Source organism: Vombatus ursinus, unplaced genomic scaffold (assembly GCF_900497805.2).
Source record: "Vombatus ursinus unplaced genomic scaffold, bare-nosed wombat genome assembly UNPS02014864.1, whole genome shotgun sequence".
Taxonomy (NCBI): domain Eukaryota; kingdom Metazoa; phylum Chordata; class Mammalia; order Diprotodontia; family Vombatidae; genus Vombatus; species Vombatus ursinus.
In genome coordinates, this window is record NW_020954642.1 from 7,193,077 (window position 1) to 7,213,821 (window position 20,745).

The following is a 20,745-nucleotide window of genomic DNA, read 5'->3' on the forward strand; positions in this document are numbered from 1 at the left end:
ACCTCCCCATCCTCCCAGTCTGAGCACTTCAAATCCCCTGCCTGTGTTTGGGACCAATCAATGGTAGCTTATGGACATAGCCGTCATCAGCCTGTTGGTAAGTTCTACTGATTTAGAATGGTGGAAAAAAAATAGAATGGTAAGACTCCAGGTTCCTTCTTGGTCTTAACTCCTTGCCTTGATTATTCCTCTGTAGGTTTTACATTGGGTTAGTAAGTAGAATTGAAACCTCTCTGGGCTGTGGGGTTCTGAGCCACACTGCTGTTGCTTGCCTCTGAACTTGCTTCTTTCCAGGTGGATAGTCTAGGGTCTATGACAGTTTCTTACCCTGGAACTCCACCATTAGGCAGAGATCCCCTCCTCAGGCTTCCTTGAATCTGAGTTACGGAACTGAGTACTGGGCAACAAAGCTGCCAGATGGTACCTCTTCACATCATGGTTCCCTGGTAGGAATCCGATACTTTCTCTTGACTTAGTGCATAGCCTATGATTTCTCTGGATCAGTCCTGGCCAAACTCATCCCCAATATCCTCAGACTTCACTCTTGGTTTCATATATTAACCAGGTGTATGTGTGTGTGTGTGTGTGTGTGTGTGTGTGTGTGTGTTGTGTATGTGTATATGTATGTATGTGGGTATATATATACATATATACATACACATATATACATATGTAGACACAGAGACACACAGATACACACAGACACACACACATACACAAAACTCATTGTGACTTTTTTCTTGAATTTCCTCCTCAAGATTTGGCCCAGTAAATTTTTTAGACTTTCTGAGGAGCTTTTTATTGAAGAGGAGGAGAGATCCCTATACTACTTTGTAAGTCAAAAATAAAAGTAGTCAGCTTTCCTCCAAGAACCTGGTCCACCAATGAACAAAAGTTGGACAAGAAGTGAAATGATTGAGAGGGTACTATGAAAGCATACACATAAAAAATCATGCAAGAAAAATTATATGCAGTGTAAATCTAAGCTTACCACTTGACCTGCAGAAATTTTCACATTTCCAACCTAATTACTCCTCCATGAATATTACTCCTGTGAAGCTTTGGAGGATATAATGAAAAATGAGAGATTTACATATTCTTTGAAGTTTATACCTTATTTATATCCTAAAATAACATCATTACCATTTCTTACACTTTTCCCAATGTACTATAATGTAGAAAATAGTAGACATTGTTTCAAAGTGGAAACCTTGCTTCTTTCCCATATCATTCAGGTAGGTCTATAAAAAGTGATTCACAACCTGGAGAGACAAATGTAGGCACTATTTAACATATCACTGTTTATTCATGTCCTAGGATGATCCCTCTTCTGATCTAGCTGCATTAGTTCCTCATCTCCACCTTCCCCACCCTAAAGTCTGATGTAATATAGATATCTCCCATAAATTAATAATAGCAGGCACTCTCCTTTCTCAGAAAGTATGGACTAACTTCTCATTTTTCCCTTAAGTTCAGCGACAGACCTTGGCTCAATAAAAGAAACATTTTCTTAACAGTTCCCTCCTTTCCAAAGTGGAGTGTTAGTAGGATGCCCAAAATCTTCAAGTGGTCAAGTATGATGTAAAGGAGAGAGCTACTCAGGTACAGGTTGGACCAGATGACCTCTATGTTTCCTTGCAGCTGAGATTCTAAGATGTTGTTTGATTTCTAGTTCAATAGTAAAGTGGCAGTCATTTGAAGCAATAAAACCACCTTAGATGTGAATTTGATAATTGCATATTTTAGCAGAACCTAAAAAAAATAAACTTTCTTTCTCTTCTTTCCTCTTTATGTTTTTTCCTTCCTTCTTTCTTTTTTCCTTTCTTTGTTTCTTTTTTCTTTCTTCCTTCATACCTTCTTTTTTCTCTTTCCTTCTTTTTCTTCCTTCTTTCCTTCCCTCCTTTCCTTCCTTCCTCCCTCTCCTCCCCTCTCCTCCATTCTTTTTTTTTCCTTCCCTTCCCTTCCCTCTGTCCACATAGGGTATCATACCCTTACCTGCAGCTGTTCTACCCAAAGGAATGTAAATTTTGATTCCTGAAACCTAGAAAGATATCTTGGAGTTTGCAGGCTAGATTTTTTTTTCTTAAGTACCATGCCTTAAATCCAAATGGCTCTGGCTTTCATTGATTGGCCAACAATAGCTCTCAAGTGAAGCCCCACTTGGTCATTGTTTGGGCCTAGATGGGCTCAGAATGAATGTAAATAGCAATTGTCTCTATTTTGGCCAGAAACCTCAAGGGTCTTCCCTTCCAAGATTATTATTATTATTTTTTTGACTAGGTAAAGGAAACCATTCTCTCCCTGATTTCTTTCCTAACCTTAATCACTGAATGGGCATTGCCTCATTCATTGCCTCATTCACAGCCCTACTTCACTTAAATCCAATTCACTTGCATGGCATGGCATCACTTCCCTGATGTCATGGTTCTCTTCAAGAATGAAGGACAAACAATAACAACTTTCTTTCTTGTCAAAATAATATTTCAGAAGAATAAACAGAGGACAAGAGTAGAACTACAAACCTGTACTTTTACATGAACCCTGATGTAATGTTAGCTATTTGGAAGCCTTGTTGAGTAAAATAATAATAATAATAATTCTCTTTCTTACATTAAAATCAACTGGACTCATTAATGTTTTTGTAATTGTTCTTAGTGAGATAGCTGTTCATCACTTTTAACCTCTCTATTTTACCATCTCTCACAGTTAAAATTGAATTCTTTTTCAAAACAGTTTTCTTGATTGACTTTAAGAACATGAGGAGGATAATACAAATGATTTCTAATATTTGGGGACCTGATAATTATGTAGTACATGCATTCGTGGCCTTTTTTGTTGTTACTGTGGAAATCTCAATGGGCATAATTAGTAGAGAAATCCTTCACACATATTTTTTAAGCAAGGATATTCTTGCTTAGTAAGATGAGGGCATTTTTCTGATTAATAATTCTTTCTGTACAAAAATATTTTCTAATATAAGTTTCAGTTTTTCTCCCAAATGACTCTAGCCCAGCATGAATATTGACTGGCTTATGATGAATATAAAGCTTATGTTTCACTCACACCATTTAAACATAAGAAGGCTCATCTGAATATGTTTAAATGTGAAGTATGGCCTGCCTGAAATTCAATCATAAACAAATACATGTGCTAACTGACACAGACTATCTGTGGAAATGCACTCCATGCAGGCTTTCTTTTTCAGCAGTTTGTTCTATTGTGGTACAAAGAAGATGGAGATTCTCTTTGTTAAGTGAGTAATTAAAATAGGGGAAAATATGCAATGAAAAGAACATTCTCCTGTACAATTCATTCATTAGCATAACCTCCTTTTATGAGCCTAGTTCTTCTTGTAGTTCTAAAAAGAGTAGCAGACAAAGGGCCCATCTCAAATGTGGCTTAGAAAATCAATTAAAGGAAAAAGTTTATTTGGAAAATGAATGAATTAAATTAAGAATTAAGGATTGGCCAATAAAACATATATTGTAAAAGTCTGAGTCTCTGCATTCTTAAAATTATATTTAATGAAATTCTGATCTGTTTGAAGCATTCATTGTCAGGTTCCCCTCTTCTCAAACACTTTATAGGATTTAGAGTTCGAAAGATTTTAGGGACCATATAGTCCATCACCCTTATTTTGAAGAGAGGGAAAGTAGAGCACAAACGTATTTAGCCATTTGCCCAAGATCACTCAAGTAGTAAGTAATTGGGGCAGGACTTGGATATGGGTCCCCTGAATCCAGTTTCTAATACACCATATTGTTGTTTGTTTCATGAGTTTTTCAATAAACATAACATCTTGGTAGATGCTAAGGTAGCTCGGGGATTGATTAGGGAGCTCCTAATCAATTGAGTCCCCCAAACTGATTAAAGAAATGATAGTTTTTAAATGTTGAATTGCTTATTTGAACTTATAAGGGTGTTAGATTTTGATTAACCCATTTGCATGTGAGTTCAGAAATGAAATTGAAGATTGGAAAAGACAATAGCTTTCATCCATGAGTATAGATTACCTCAATGATTTTACATGGGCAAATGATAGAAAATTAGAGTTTCTGAATGAGGGAACCAACCCTCTTAAATGATGTTGAGAAGAAAGCTAGATTTGGTAGCAAGAATTAGCTCCTGAGAATATTTTCAATTCTCAAAGGCTTGCTTGTGTCTATTAGATGATGTAGCTGAGTGGAAAGGGTTTCTTTTTTTTTTTTTCTCTTCCCCACAATTAGCTATTATTTCATTCAGCAGAAGCCCTTTGAGACAACTGCTAGAGCATAGTCTGATATGGGGATAACAAGGGCATTGTTTCCTGAACTCCAGAGCAGGCAATATTTTCAGTTGTCTAGATGTCATAATTCAATTTCTAGCCTTCTAGCAAAAATGATAGATTTGAAAGTTAGAACCAACTTTGAGAGTTTCTTCATGGGCAACTTCAACTTCAACAGCCCTTGATTCTGAAATTTCCATTTACTCGATCTTCTATTTGGATGTATCCTGCTCCTTGGAGAAGGAAGATGATAGTCCATATGGCTCCTGTGTATCATCCTACTTGGAGTTCAAAGCCATTAGGAGCTTCAGCTGAGCCAGAAAGAAACTGGAGGTGTTAGAGATCTTATATCCAGTGTTGTAACACCCATCAGAAGTTGTGAGAGGAAGAGAACTTTTTGGAGATAGCTATGTCCCTCTACCCCTGCAGCGGTAAAGGTGTAAGTTAATTAACATAGCACATATCTGAGTCACACATGTTCCATGTCTGTGTGCCTTTTCCTGGGCTATGTGTGGATACTTTCTTCATTAATGTTCTATATATTTATAAGAGTACATCCCACTTAGGTTTACCAGGATGATATTTGTTGCAATTTTCTTAGCATGCATGTCAATAAATGTCTTTGTTTTGAGCTAATTATGTCTTGTGGATAATTATTGAAAGGTGAACAAATAGGTGAAACCTTATGATTTATGACTTTAGGAGTATGAGTGTGCAGAATCCGTTAACATGTAGTGACTCTTGTCCAGTGGATCTGATTTTTGAGTATATCTTTGGGTGAATGATCTTGAGGTGCTACATTTCAAAACAAAGTCTAAACTAGAGCAAATATTACTATCTTGATAGTCTCCTCAATTCAATAGTACTCTTCTTACGACTAATGCTTCCTCTCCAACACACACACAGACACAGACACAGACACAGACACAGACACAGATACAGACACACACACACACACACACACACGCACTTCCACGGATCTGTAATTACATCAGTGTGAGTTCACTTTCCTATAGGACAGATCACTTTTGATCTATGAATTCTCATCTTGTCCAATTCCTTTCCCTGTCTTTCTATAGTTCCTCTACAAAAGCTTTCAATACTAGGTGGATAGCAATGCAACGTTCTAATCACCTACTTCTCATTACATGACCATGCTACCTCCTTTTCTGATCAGGCCTAAGCATATTAACATCATTTTTTTTTTGCACATGCATAAATAATTGCTTGTAAGTTGCTAGTATATTTGTACTCATCATTTATTTTTATTGGTCTCTGGGTATGAACAGCCAAAAATGAAGAACTAGAGTAAATAATTGGAGTAAATTATATATATATATATATATATATATATATATATATATATATATATATTCAATTAATTAGAATGGGTCATTCTGCAAGTCATATCCTCATAGATTCTTTTAGATTCTCCCTTTAGTGTACTACTGGCAGTGTCTAAATCAAGTAACTGATTTAGACAAGGATCAAAACAGCAAGGAGTATGGAAAAATGTAAATTATCTTGTCTAAGGGTTCCTAATTTGATGTTCTTATCAAAACTATAAGGTTTGAGCTAGTTCTCACCATACAACCTAGTTATTGGCAAAGCAAAATTAAAGTTATTGTATTAGATTTTATTAAGATGATTTTGAAAGAAATTTTAGCAGAAAAGAGATATCTGCGAGTGATCTGAACCAGAGAAACAGATTTGCTATAAGTAGCTGCCTTGAGAACCAGCCTATTTCAGAATGCCCAAGAGGAGAGATTTCCAAAAGACCATACAATTGCAACTAAAGATGTTCTCAGAAACCAGACAGTTGCATGAGACTTCTGAGCCCTAAGATATGATGAACTGTGAAATGGACAATGGAAATGGGTTGCTGAAAAAGAGACTGTTTACCATTCCCTCACATTCCTTCCCCATGCACCACTGTTCTTTATAAGGTCTATTTGCCTTATAAGAAAACTGAACTCAATGGCTCTGGTCAATGAATCTATCAATCTCTGTCTCCCATACCCTCACACTATTCCCATCATGTTAAAACATCTAAGCCACATAGTTAAAAAAACAAAAACAAAAAACCCCCAAAACTTTGTTGAAGTGTTTGTCATGCTGTTCAGTTATTTTTCAGTCACATTCAACTCTTCTTGACCCCATTTGGGGTTTTCTTGGCAAAGATACTGAAGTGGTCTGTCATTTCCTTCTCCAGTTCATGTTACAGCTGAGAAAACAGGCAAAGAGGCTTAAGTGACTTGCCCAAGGTCATACGGCCATTAAGTGTTTGAGGCTGGATTTTAACTCAAGAACAGGAGTCTTCTTTACTCCAGGTCCAGCATTCTATCCACTGTATCACCTAGATATCCCTAATATTTGTCATACTTATTAGTGATTCATTAAAGAGACAGTATCTCTCAGTAAATAAAAGGGGAGGGGAGGGGAGGAAAATTAATTTTAATGTTGTATCATTGATCTAGAGAGAACAGTATTGGGTCAGCAGTGTGATCTAGCAGCTAAAATCGCTAATGCTAGGAGGGAGTGATTGTCCCATTGTTCACTGTTCTGTGGGAGACACTGTGCAAAGAAAGAGAATTTGGCACAGACAGTTTTCTTCAAGAGCCTTATATCTAATGGGTAGTGAAGTGGGGCATACTCTGATTGCTTACTAACTCCTTCATGAATTCATGACAGAAAAAGATATTCTCCACCCTTTTCCTTCACTCACCAGCTAGGGCAGGGATTGGCAGCAATTATGAAACTAGAGTAGTGTGCTCATTGGATTTATTGGTGGAAGAGAAGGTTCCCTTCACACTCTTTACTTAAAACACTCAAAAGGGATTTGACTTTTAAGGGTAATTTTCTAATAAAAATCAGATATAAACTTCTCCCTTTTGTTTCCCTAGGAGTGTTCATGAGAGAAATGGCTAGTTTGGAGGCATTAGAAAGGAAGGGGCTAACGTTTCTGCTTTACTACTTTCCAAAGAGTTTTAACTATGGGTATATTTGACTGAGAAATTAAAATGTTTCTTTATTACTCTTTTCTTTTTATATTAAAATTAAAATGTAATTGTATTCATTAACTTATGTCCTACTCCCATGCCAAAATCGTGTCTTACAACCTGGAGGTGATCCTGGATTCTCAAAGGTGATAGCAGCAGAACACACAGCCAGAAAGGTATTATATCACCCTCTGCCCTCCCACAGTTAAAGGGAGAAGTAGAGAAATAAAGAAAAGAAAATTATTGTGACTTTGTGAAACAAAACAGAAAATGTGAGTCTATAGGGGGGAAATGATTCTCCTTTGACTGGAATCCTGATAAATTAAAAGTCCAAAGATTTGTGAGCTGGTGATAAGAGACTTATGACTTTTAATCCTTTCAGGGGTATTTAAGATGATAAGACTAAGGGGGTAAGAAGGATATTTTCCAAATTTGTGCATGAAAAAGGTTGTAACAAAGGAACAAAAATTCAATAAATTCAACAAAATTGTCACATATCTCCTGTGTATAGATCACTGTGATAGACACTGGAATATCTATAAGCTAAATTGCAAAAGTCTCTATCGTTACAGAAGTTGCCATCTTGTAGGAGGATAAGATAAAAAACATAAATGATAAAAATTATTCAATTAATATATTAGGGATGTGTTTCCCCAAAATGCTATATTTTGTGACCTGAAAGTGTCCATCACTTGGTTGATTGATTGATTCTTGTCCTTTGTTTTCAGAGAACCAAAAGGACATTGCTATGTTGGAGTCAAGGTCCAGCAGGTCTGACTGTGGCTGATCATACCAGTATCAGCTTGGAAGGCTCTGCCACAGGTGGAACACAAATAGTTTACAAGAATAATTGGAGTGGAGATGTCTCTAAATTGAGCATCTCATGTTTCTTTTGAGCTACTTCAGGTCTGCTTCACTCATAGAGTGCAGTGCTTTCTTTGATGTGGGCATGCCATGTTGGGCAGTCCTTTGTCAGTATCTCCCATGCCACACAATTGATCCCAAAGTTCTTCAGAGAGCCATTGAGAGTATCCTTATATCACTTCTTCTGACCACCACATGAATGCCTGCCTTGTGTGAGTTCTCTGTAAAATACCCTTTTATACATTTGGCATATGAACAGTGTGGCCAACGTACCAGAGTTGTACTCTTTGCAGTGTATTTTGAATGTTTGGCAGTTTAGCTTGAGAAAGGACCTCAGCATCTGGTACTTTATCTTGCCAGGTGATTTTCAGAATCTTCCTATGACAATTCAAATGGAAGTGATTCAGCTTATTGAGTGCACAATCATCACAGAAGGGATAAACTAATTGTGGTTGATAAATGCAAACAGATTATTACTACTTTGGAAGAGAGAATGAGTATGCAGAATTCAAAGAAATAAAGGAAGACTTGAGGGCTTGATAGAGAAAGAAATAAGCAGAACCAGGAAAACTATACTGACAATGAATTCAGTTATGTTAATTTAAAGAACCCTAAAATGAACATGAAGGCTAAGTAATGGTACTGATGGACCTTGGACTCAGAAAAGAAATAAAGAAATGCACTTTCCTTCCTTATTCAGAGAAGTTGCAAAGTATGAGAGTGGAAAGTTGTATAACTTGTTATATGTGTCAATGTACCAATTGGGATTATTTTGTATATATATACATATACACCCATACCCACATGCACACATACATATATATATATATTTGTTCCATGGGAAAGGTCTCTATTTGTGTGTGTATGTGTGCAGATGTTTGGGGTGGGTGGGAGTGGTGGCCTAGATTCAGAACTAAAAGTGATATAAAAGCAAAATAAATTAATATAATTTAAAATTTTAAAAAGGGGGAAAGGAGAAAGAAAACTGTCTTAAAGTAAGCAATGTTACAAATACCATAAAATGTCACAAGATGATGGTGTCCATCTGAATAGAGAAGAGGGAAGGACTGTCAAGGTGAAAGGAAGTCATTAATCAAATAGAAATGAGGCGAAGATTAGAAGTTTTAAGGAGGAAGGTATTTATCATATGATATTGTTCTATTAAACTGGTTATATTTTAGTTATGTCAAGTGATTGATGTGCAGTATAAGTAATCATTTTGTCTAGAAGATGTAAGTACAGCAAAGTGTTAACCACTCACTGTATTATTATTGAACAGTTGCATCCCAATTGACTTCCAAACCATAGACTTATAAATTTAATTTAATCAAAGACAAGCTGGCCAAAAACAATTTGTGCTGAAAAAAAAAAAAAACAGGTGAACTTTTAATGTATCAAAAGAAAAGAACCAAATTATTTTAAATACAACTTATCTTTCAGAAGGAAAGCAAAAAATTTTTAAAAATCACACAGGAAATAATTGGAGAAAAAAAATGTAAATTCTTTGTTGAGAGACCTTCATGCTGTAATTACATTTTCTTATTGTACATCTTCATGAAGATAATTAATTGATCTCAGAAAATGGTTGATGCCTTTAAGAATGAAATTTCATTTAGAAACTAGAATGATAGGTTTGAGAATAAAATACTGCAGATTTCTTTTTCCACTTGATCTTTGTGTAAAGTGGCTTTTCTTAATTTACTGAAGTTTATGTGAAGATTTTTCTCTAGCAGTCCATCAGGGCCTGTACTGTGCTAAACACTAGTATTACAGAGAGAGAGAAACAGGGAGAGAGACAGACAGAGAGAGAGAGAAACAGGCAGACAGACAGAGAGGTAATGAATGCCAGGTAAGGATACTGTATATGTATTATGTGCATATATGTATGTATGTGTATATATGTGTGTCTGTGTGTGTGTTTATATAGTATCTATCTATATGGTATTTATATATATGTATGTGTACAGAGTATGGACATATTGATATATTTATAACATGTATATATACATACACACATAATATGTGCACTCACAGTGCGTGAAAATACATATGAGAGGCAGCCTGATGCAGTGGCTAAAGTGATAGCGTTGAAAGTCAGGAAGACCTGCTTTCAAGACACTAATCTGACATATACTGCTTATGTGACCCCAAACAAATCACTTAAGCTCTCAGTGATCTAAGTAACTCTCTCAGGCTATAATTTGCAGAGAGGATGCTGACCTTCATTGGTAAAGGCAATTTCTTCTCCTAGAAGTTCCGTGTACAAAAGAAATCAATGGCCCGATCCCAATTGCCTGTATGTTTAATATATATATATATATATATAGTTATTAATGCTTGTAATGCATATAAAATATACAGCCTGAGAAAGTTTATATAGATACTTTGTTTATTTGCTCCTTAAAAGAATTTTAGTATTGAAATAGAATAAACTTTAATGATATGTTTCAGAGAGAGAACAAAAGAGAAAGAAAGAAAGAACTAAAGAAAGAGAAAGAAGGAAAAAGCTCTTGCTCTCTTTCTGTGGTAAGTGCCACAAAGAACGCATTTTGCATTAATTGGTTGTTCAGTCCAGACCATCTGTCTCTCTAAAGTAATGAATGCTGGCAGACTTGTTGGTATGTGCTCAATAACTCAAATTGGGTCTGAAATAAACCCTGCTCACCATTTTGTTATATTATCAGTTTGTGAGTTGTGATACAAATGTTAAGTTTCCTCTTATAAGTGTCTTGCCTTGCGGAATTTTAAAGCTCCACATTGGAGAGCTTCAGTAATAAAAGGGCTATAGAGTCATTTTCTATCTACAGAAATGCACTGAAGGTGTTACTCTCACAGAACACCTGACACATGGCTACTGGATATAAATGCACCTTTTGTAGCAAGAGAACAGGGAACTCTTTTACATCTGTCTACAAATACATTAAAATGGTGGTATAAACCAACTTTTATTGCTGCAACGTGGGGAACTATTAAAGTTGTTGTAGGGCTTTTAATAAGACACTTCCAACTCTATGACCATAGCAATATGAATGGATTTTCCTGAGCTTTTTCTGTCTTTCTCCTTTGACCTACTATATAGGGAGCTGTCTTTAGTTATATAGGTGTTATATTGTCTCCCTACCCAAATCACAGTGAAATAAAATGTCTTTGAAGGTAGGGGCTGTGTCATTTGAATTTAAAAGATAAAATTTTATTAAGTATGTACTATCTATAATAGGTTTTGGTTATACACAAATACAGAGTATAGTGTGAATATTGACAACAGAGGCTGTGTGTGTGCGTCTGTGTGGGTGTCTGTGTGTTGAAACTGCTATCTTGTTCTCGTCCCTGTCCACCCACCTCCCTTCTAATTAGTATGGTGAATTTATAAGTAACCAGTGTAAAGTAGCAATACCAGGAAGTAAGATTGCAAAAGGGAACCTAGAAGTCACAGACATAGCATCCCAAACATTGAAGGAGCAGAATTTACAAACTGTATTATAAATTAACCAAAAATCACATTCTGGTAATATGAATTGAATCAGGGGAACCCATCTGGGCTTTTATGTCAGGACCTTTTGATCCTATTATATATAAACTTCAGATAAGCTTTGTACATCTATAGTAAGACCAGCAGATCATAACTGTTTTTGACCACATTGGGATGACCCCAGTTGTACTGACAATGCCGATATGATGTACATGTGTTAATGAACTAACTCCGAGGTGGCCTGTTAAGACTTAGTCTGTCTTCCACAAAAACTCTATAAAAATGAGACCTCTAACTCCTGCCCCCTGAACACTCTCCCCTTGTGACCCCACTTCTAGTATATGGTTTATGTGAATGATTCTGTGGGCCTCCTCCCCTTCCCCTTCTGTTCCAATGCTGCTTACCTTCCTTCACCATCCCAACTCTATCACCATAGAGTTTGCCTTCTCTTGTTCTTAACCAGGAAGTAATAGGAAGTGTTTGCACATTGCCTTATCCCACCTCAAGCATGGATTCCCCAGAAGATCTCCCTTTCTCAATGGTTCTGAGCTTGGCTTCTTCAGGTCCCTGGCTACCAATCAGCTGTCTACATGCGTACTGGTTGGATGAGCAGAGAACGAACAACTCAAAAACTACGGTGTTTTGGATAAGGTAAACTCCAGGCCTTTTAATTTGGCCTGAAACTAAATTCTGCTGTGTATATATTGTGTCCTATAATAAGAGTATCATCCCTTTATTATCATACTTTTTTTCTTCTCCTCCTCCTCTTACATCAGCACCTCTTCCTCCTCCTTCTCCTCCTCCTAACATTCTTGTCATTCAGTGGATAGAGCGCTGATCTTGCAATCAGGAAGACTTGAGTTCGAATCTACCCAAGTGGCCCTGGACAAGTCATTTAAACTCTCTTTGCCCCAATTTCCTCAACTATAAAATAGGGATGATAACAGAACTTATAACACAGGATTGTTATGAGGGGAAGAAGTGGAGAAGGATGAGGAAGAGGGGAAAAAGTTATTAAGAATATAGTCTTGGATGTTGTGCTATGTACTGCACTCTACTCTGCCAACATCCATTATTATTATGCCTGTGTTGGGAAAATGAATTTGCAGATTCTGCATTGCACAATATATTTGTAATCTCTGCTTCAATAGAGAGCATGCCCAGTAGGGGACTTAAACCATAGTTCCAGTGTAAAAACAGCATGATTGAGAGTGATACATCTCTAACACATCCCTTTCAAGCAATCATCTAATCCCACACTTGTGGAATAAATGATAAATTCTGAGTATTGTAGATGTTTCTGTATGATTTCTACGAAAAGAATGACTCAAATAACAAAAACAAGGACAAAAATATCCAAGTTTCCCATCCAATAGGCCAAATATTTAGTAATGTGGATGTGGTAGGAGAGAAATGTCAATTTAAGTGAAATGACATTATTTTCATAATCTAGAGATATATTTTATATATAAGGGGATAGGGATTGGAGCTATGATTTCATTAGTCTAAGGAATTCCCTTTATAAAGATATACTGGCACCTTTTAATCTTAAAGAAAATGTCCTAAAACACTAAGAAACTAAGTGTCTTGCCAAGGATCATATAGTTTATGTATCAGAGGTAGAATTCAAGTCTTCCTGCACCTTTATCCACAAGTATACCATTTTCATTATCTCTCTCTCTCTCTCTCATAGATATAGATATAAATATATAATGATATAGATAGATATGTCATTATTTGGTATTTTTGTATTATTAGAATTGATTAGAATCACTGGAATGTACTAAAGGAGAAAGATTTGAAGAATATTAAATTTGTAAAACACTAATCAGAGTTTCCAGTTACTGTAATATTTAGGGTCACAGTTATTCCAAGTTTAGTGATATGTTGTCAGTCTTAATGAAGCAAAGTATTCCAATTAAAGAATACTGTATTAATCCTAATACAGGCTTCAACTCCCAGTTGCCATAAAAAAAAAATCCTTTGAAATGAGACACATGCATAAGTATGCACTAAGAAATAGCACTGATTATAGTCTGCGCTCAGCTTTCACAGTAGTCTAATTTTGGAGGAAAGGGCAACCTATATTCATACTAATATAATATCTAAAATGTCTAGAGGATCAGTTTGGGTTCTGTGTTTTATCCTACACTTTCCCCAGTCTAGAGTTTCTTCTTGTCTTAACTTTTCAGGGTAGAATTAATTCATACTGAGAACTGGTAGAATAGATTATTCATTGTCAAGAACGCAGAGACATGAACATATTGTCTATTCACACTGAATACCTTTAATTAATCTCCTCCTCTGCTCCCTGTAACAGAGTGGTGAACTCCCTATGCCTGCTCCAGGGTGTTAGTGTGTTACCTAAAAAACAATCTGGTAAAGGAGAGAACAGAAGAAGCACATGGAACATCTTAGGAGAGAAGTATGAAATAAACAGAATTCATCAGTAATATTGTCCTTAAAAGCACAGCCACATTTCAAAATAGGTTATACCTTAATACTTTAATTTGCAACACACCTCCATTATTTGAGCTCCCTTATTTCTTGAGTAACTTACAGAATTCCCATAAAATCCTTGTAGTGAAGAAAGTCCATGTAAAGTAAATGTTAGTAAATTTTTGTGTTCTCTTCTTTGCATTTAAAAAATGCCTCAGTGACCCTCCTTTGTTTCTTATCTTTTTCGTTACCTATTCCTGCCCTCTCAACCTCCCCTGCCCTTTCTCCTCCACAACCCACGTTGGAGAAAAGAAAAACCCAGCTTATAACAAATAATGCAGTCAGGCAAAAACGTTTCCAAGTTATCTACATTTGAAATATATTTTGTTTTGCATCTTGAGTATGCTGTTTATCTGTCAGAATGTGGGTAGAATGCTTCATCATTAGTCAGTAAGCATTTTTTTTTTAATGCCTACTCTATTTCAGGTATTACACAGTGATTAAGTCTTTCAGCTGGGCCACTGCCAGTCATCTTGACTCTTGTCTTGACACAGGACTCTGATGACTCTGGAAGAGAGAGTCAAGCTGATGACCTTGCATAGCTTTGCCTCAATTAAATCCAATTCAAGTGCAAATCAAGACATTACCCTCATGATGTCATTGGTTTTCTTTGAGAATGAAGGAAGAACAATAACTACAGACAATATCTCAGCCACATCCAGTTATTCCTCTTATGCGTACTACATTATAACCAAAGCGGAACTTTCATTTTCCCCATTCTAATTATGCTCTGTCCCATCTATACATTTTGGGTCATTCAGTCTATCCTTAAACTCCTCCCCATCAGGAACATTTCCTCTCTCCAAACCACCCAAACCCAAATCTAATTTCTCTATGTTCGAATCTTTTTCTTCTTTCAAGGCCTAAATCAGGTGCCATATCCTCTATAAAATTAACCTGTACCAGACTTAAATTGATCTTGCCCTAAATATCCCATTATACTTTCTATCTCTCCTTTGCACTTAGTATTTCACAATGTGTTTGAATCTCTGTCTTCTTCCAGACTACAATTCAGGTCACTCCTCCTAGATCTCATGAGGTCCTTCTGGATCCCTTTGGTTTAGATCCAGTGTTCTTTCCCACTTGAAATGACTTCTTATAACATTGTTTTGATTTAGTTGTGTGGATATGTTTTCCCCTCTAGTAGACTGTATCTCCTTGAAGGCAGTCACTGTTTTGTATTATCCTTTTAATTTCCAACTGAGAAATAACATTGTACTGAGATTTTTTATGAGTCTGATATGGAGAGGAATGGGAAACATATTCAGAATATTATAAGGTAGCTGAGAGCAGTGCCTTGTACATATTAGGTGCTTAGTAAATGATTGTTGACACAAATTAAACTAATAGGTGCTTGAGTACATATCCATTTCCCCCTTATAAAATGGCCAGCTACTGAAGGGTGGGGATGGGCTCTTATTTCCCATCACTGGGTATCACACCATGCACAGGAAGTTATTGGATATATTGTTGACTCATATGGCTACTTTTGGTGATAAATCCTATCCTTTATTTTCCTTTGGCAGTGGGGGAAAATTAATTATGAAGAAAAAGCTTTAACACCTAGCATAGTGTGGAGCCATGATCAATACAAGTCATGTTGCTGCCCACGTTTTAGTTTGAAAACATTGTTAACAATGATTTCCAACAAGAAGCAACAATTTCCCAATTGGTGACTATCAAGATGGTGCTGTTCTCTTTGCAAGTTATGATGAATAAATAGACTAATGATTTTAAAAACATATATCTGCAAATTAGCATTTATTACTCATTTCCCATCATTTATCTGAATTTTAATGTAACCATATTAGGGGAGTGGATTTTTATTTCCAAAGGAAAATACTCCATATAGAATGCACTGGACACCAATGAAGGTTTCTTTTAATCCTATAATTCTATGTTCCTCCTTCAGGCAGTGTGTTTTCTGTGTAAGAAAGAAAATGAGACATGAGTTGGAGCTGGTACTGATGGAGCTGGATCCATCACTTCCTAGCTGGGTAACCTGGGGATTCACAACCATTCTGAGACTTATTCTGCTTAGAGTAAACTGGGGATTATATTTGCACTATTTATATCACGGCTTTGTGAGGATGACATCTTTTGAAAGAACTTTGTGAGCTGTATAGCACTGTATGAATATGAGCTATTATGTATTCGGCTCTGTAAACAAGGAGAATACACTTAACAGCCTGCTCAATGTCACCATGTACCCTTAGGTCACACTTTATTATTATTCCATGCAAAAAGAATTTATAAGTGAGTATCTATATTGGCAGAAATATTTCCCTCCCTTACATATTTTGCCTCATGGTTCATTACTCACATCTGTTCTTAAATACAGTAGTGGTAACAGCTGTCTTTAGTTTCCATCAAAGCACCCTCTTTAAAAAATCTATAATAATATTTTCCAACTCATTTCCTCGTTTCTTTCCACTGCATTGTGATAAAGCACTATGTCCAATAAAGAAGAGTGACAGATATGACAAATATTCAAGAAAGCATTTGCATATTATTGTGTCATTCAGAGGAGCAGTGCACCCTTCAGAAACTGAGGAGGTTTACTCCTTTTATGAAAATGTTTCCATTTCTGATCATCTTGTATATCCCAATCTGACACTCTCCCATTAAACTGTTTTGTAGTTCTTTTTTTCCCTAGAGTTGAGAGGAGGAGAAAGGGGGTAAAAGTTTCTCATTTCATTTTTCAGAAAGACAGTGGACCTTAACAGCAAACTAAACCAACAAGCAAACCCAGAGAACTATTTTACTCTTCACGAGTGAATGTGCTAGTGACATTAATGGTGATCCTACTATAAACACGTTGAACTTCTTTAATCTGAGAAGCTGAAAGTGCTTTGAAAACATTAAATAAGTATTGCAAAGGGCATTGGTGCATTCTCAAATGACTTTAATAGCTGCTTCAGGGAACATCTTATTTCTTTCCTGCTAGTCACTTAACTTCCCCCTTGAAAAGGGAGAAATTCCTCCCTCATGGGAACCTGGATTATTACTCCTACTCAAGACCATAAAGTGGCCTTTAATGGGTTCCAGTTCCTTATCTATTTAGTTCATTCATTTAAATGGTAAACTGCCGGTTAAAAATGTTTTCCTCATCAACTTTTGTTCTAGTGAACCTTGAAGAAGGTTCATGAACCAGAAACAGTACAAAAAGCATTTTCTTTTTTTTCTTACTATTAATTATGGGAGTTTCAAATGCCCATCTTGGGTGAGGATTAAGTTTAGTAGGAAAGAAGGTGAAAGTAAACTATCTGTTAAAAACACCTTGTGCCCATATTCTTTTCAACACTTTTGAGCTCTACCATTCATTTGGCACTTAGCCAGGTGCCTTGTATTGTTTGTGATCTCTTCCTATATAAATGCTATCTTCTAAGCAGGTTACAAGTTCCTTGATGTCAAGAATGATGGTGAACAAATTGCACACACACATACACATATACACACATATATATATATATACATGCATATACATATATATTTAAAATAGAAAAAGTAGTTTATACACATTATATTAATTATTCCTCACAATAAGTAGGTGAGGTAGGTATTATAGGTGTAATTATTCCATTTAAAGATGAGGAAACTGAGACTTAACCTCTTCAATTGACTTGCATGTGTAAAGCATAAGAAATTATGTTTCCACAGATGTAGAGGAAGTAGTCTTAAAGTCAAATACAGGTGTGAAAGGGGAAGTTTTACTTAGAATTGTTTTTCAAAATTAGTAGTGTGGTTAGAAGTGCTGAAAGTAGGACAAAGGTTACAAATTGCTTAAACTTCACATGCTTAATGAGTCTTTGAATATTATCTTCTCCTGGGGGGGAGGATTAACACAATTTTAGGCACAATGTTGTATATAGAGGGAGGAGGTACATATTAAGGAGTAATATGAAGTAGACATGCAGGGAAATTATCTACCTGGAAATATCCAGTCAATGAAGAAATGAGGGAGGGACCTTGCATTTTAGGACAGGAATGTAACTGCTTGCTTTAGCTTCTGTAGGATGTGTCTTCCTCTAGCAGCATACCCACTTCTTTTTTTATTATTATTAATTAATTTTGATTTATCAACAATCACTTCCATAAGCTTTTGAGTTTTAAATTTTTCTCCGCCTCCTTCCCCAACATGACGCGCAATCTGATTTAGGCTATACATATTAAATATATATAATATACCCTATTAAATATATTTTCACATTAGTGGTGTTGTAAGGAAGAATTAGAACAAGAAAGAGAAAATAAAACAGAAGAAAAAAATAGCAAATAGTATGCTTAGATCTGCCTTCAAACTCCATAGTTCTTTCTTTAGATGTGGATAGCACTTTCCATTGTGAGACTTTTGGAGATACCTTATATCCTTGCATTGCTGAGAAGGGCTAAGTCTATCAACATTAGTCATCACACAACATGGCCAACATTCCCCTGGTTCTGTTCACTTCACTCAGCATCATCCATACAAGTCTTTCCACGTTTTTCTGAAGTCAGCCTGTTATCATTTCTTACAGCACAATAGTATTCCATTACATTCATATACAACAACTTGTTCATCCATTCCACAATTGATGGGTATCCTCTCAATTTCCAATTCTTTGCCACCACAAAAAGAGCTGCTATAAATATTTTTGTACATATGGGTCCTTCTTTTCCCATTTGCATGATCTCTTTGGGACGCAGCCCTAGAAGTGCTATTGCTGGGTCAAAGGGTATGCACATTTTTATAGCCCTTTGGGCATAGTTCCAAATTGCTCTCCAAAATGGTTTGATCATTTCACAACTCCACCAACAATGCATTAGTGTTCCAATTTTCCCACATCTTCTCCAACATTTATCATTTTCCTGTTTTGTCATGTTGGCCAGTCTGATAGGTGTGATGTGTTACCTCAGAGTTGTTTTGATTTGCATTTCTCTAATCAATAGTGATTTAGAGCATTTTTTCATATTACTATAGATGGCTCTAATTTCTTTATCTGAAAACTACCGGTTAATATCCTTTGACCATTTATCAATTGGAGAATGACTTGTTATAAATTTGACTTAATTTTCTATATTTTTTAGAAATGAGACCATTATCAGAGGAGGGAAAGGAAAAGCCCAGGTGAGCAGGCAATCTCCCCGGGCCAAACTACCCAATCCTACTTCTAGAGTTCCAGTGTTGCTGATTCCAGTCCAATACCAGGTAACCTACCAGAGCCCTACAGCCTCCAACTGCCAGCAGTTGAGGCCCCAGCACACAAAGCCAGTGACCAGGCTCCAGGTTCCCATTACAAGAAGCTTGAGTCAGTGCCCCCTGCTCACCGGCAGGAGAACTCAATTTTTTTTTAAAGGCCAGGAAATAATCAAACACCATGAGCAAAAAGAAACATACTATAGATTCTTATTATGAGAATAGTGAAGATCAAGGCAGAATTTATGAAGAGGACAACACTGTCAACAAACCCACATCTGGAACCTCAAAAGATATTATGAGCTGGTCTGAAGCCCAAAAAGCCTTCTTGGAAGAGCTCAAGAAGGATTTTAAAAGTCAAATAAGAGAGGTAGAAGAAAAATTAGGAAAAGAAATGAGAAGTATGCAAGAGAAAGTCAATAACTTGGAAAAGGAAAGACAAAAATTAACTGTAGAAAACAAGTCCTTAAAAAATACAATTGGGCAAATGGAAAACAAGTACACTGAAGAAGGTACACCCACTTCGTACAAGAACATATAATAAATAAAATTACCTCATCTACCTCGGGAGTCTTTGTTTTTCCTATAAAAGTTATTACTAATACTCATTTTTTGCATTGCTTGGTAAAAGAATTTAAATCTATATTTCTCCCAAATCTGAGCCCAGCAACCATTATATCATATGAACATTCTTTGTAAACCTTGAAATGATAGTTATATATTAGAGATTTAAAAAAAAAAACTAACACTACTACTTTGGCCACTTACTTTGATGGACCTGTGTTTTTATTAATATGGTAGTTACCTAAGGGGACACAGATTAAAATCTCTTCAGGCTTTCTTAACACATGGGATTCTTTTAGATAGCTCCATAAAGCCTCCATAAAAGACACATGCTATGTACTAGAGGATATCCTTTTTGTAATTTTACTCTTTTGCAAAGTCACATGTGGAATATCAATGTTTTTTCTTTCCATCTCATCATACCCCATGTTCACTACCTTTTCCAATCATGTAATAGGTGACATTTGGCATCCTTTCATTCCTCATAAAATGCTTTATATGATTCTCAAAATAAGCCTTTGAGATAAATATTTTAAGTATTATTATTCCCATTTCAGATGAGGAAACTGAGGCACAACAAACTTAAGCATTTGGCCTGTCAACACTTAGCAAATAAATCAAATATGGGATTCAAATCCATTTCCTGATGAATCCAAGTCCAGTAAATTTCTGCTAAACCACTCTTGACTTGATGATCTTTTTTTTTTCTTTCTCTCATGCAAGTCATTCTTTGTGATATGGTACTACCTACTTAAATGCATAATGCCTCATCCTTTTGCTTTACATATAATTCTCGTCCTTCTAAGACAAAGGTATTCCACAATTTACAGTCGTATTTAGAGAAATCTAGGGGGTAAAGTGGATAGGGTGCTGGGTCTGTAGTGAGGAAGACCTGAGTGCAAATCTATCC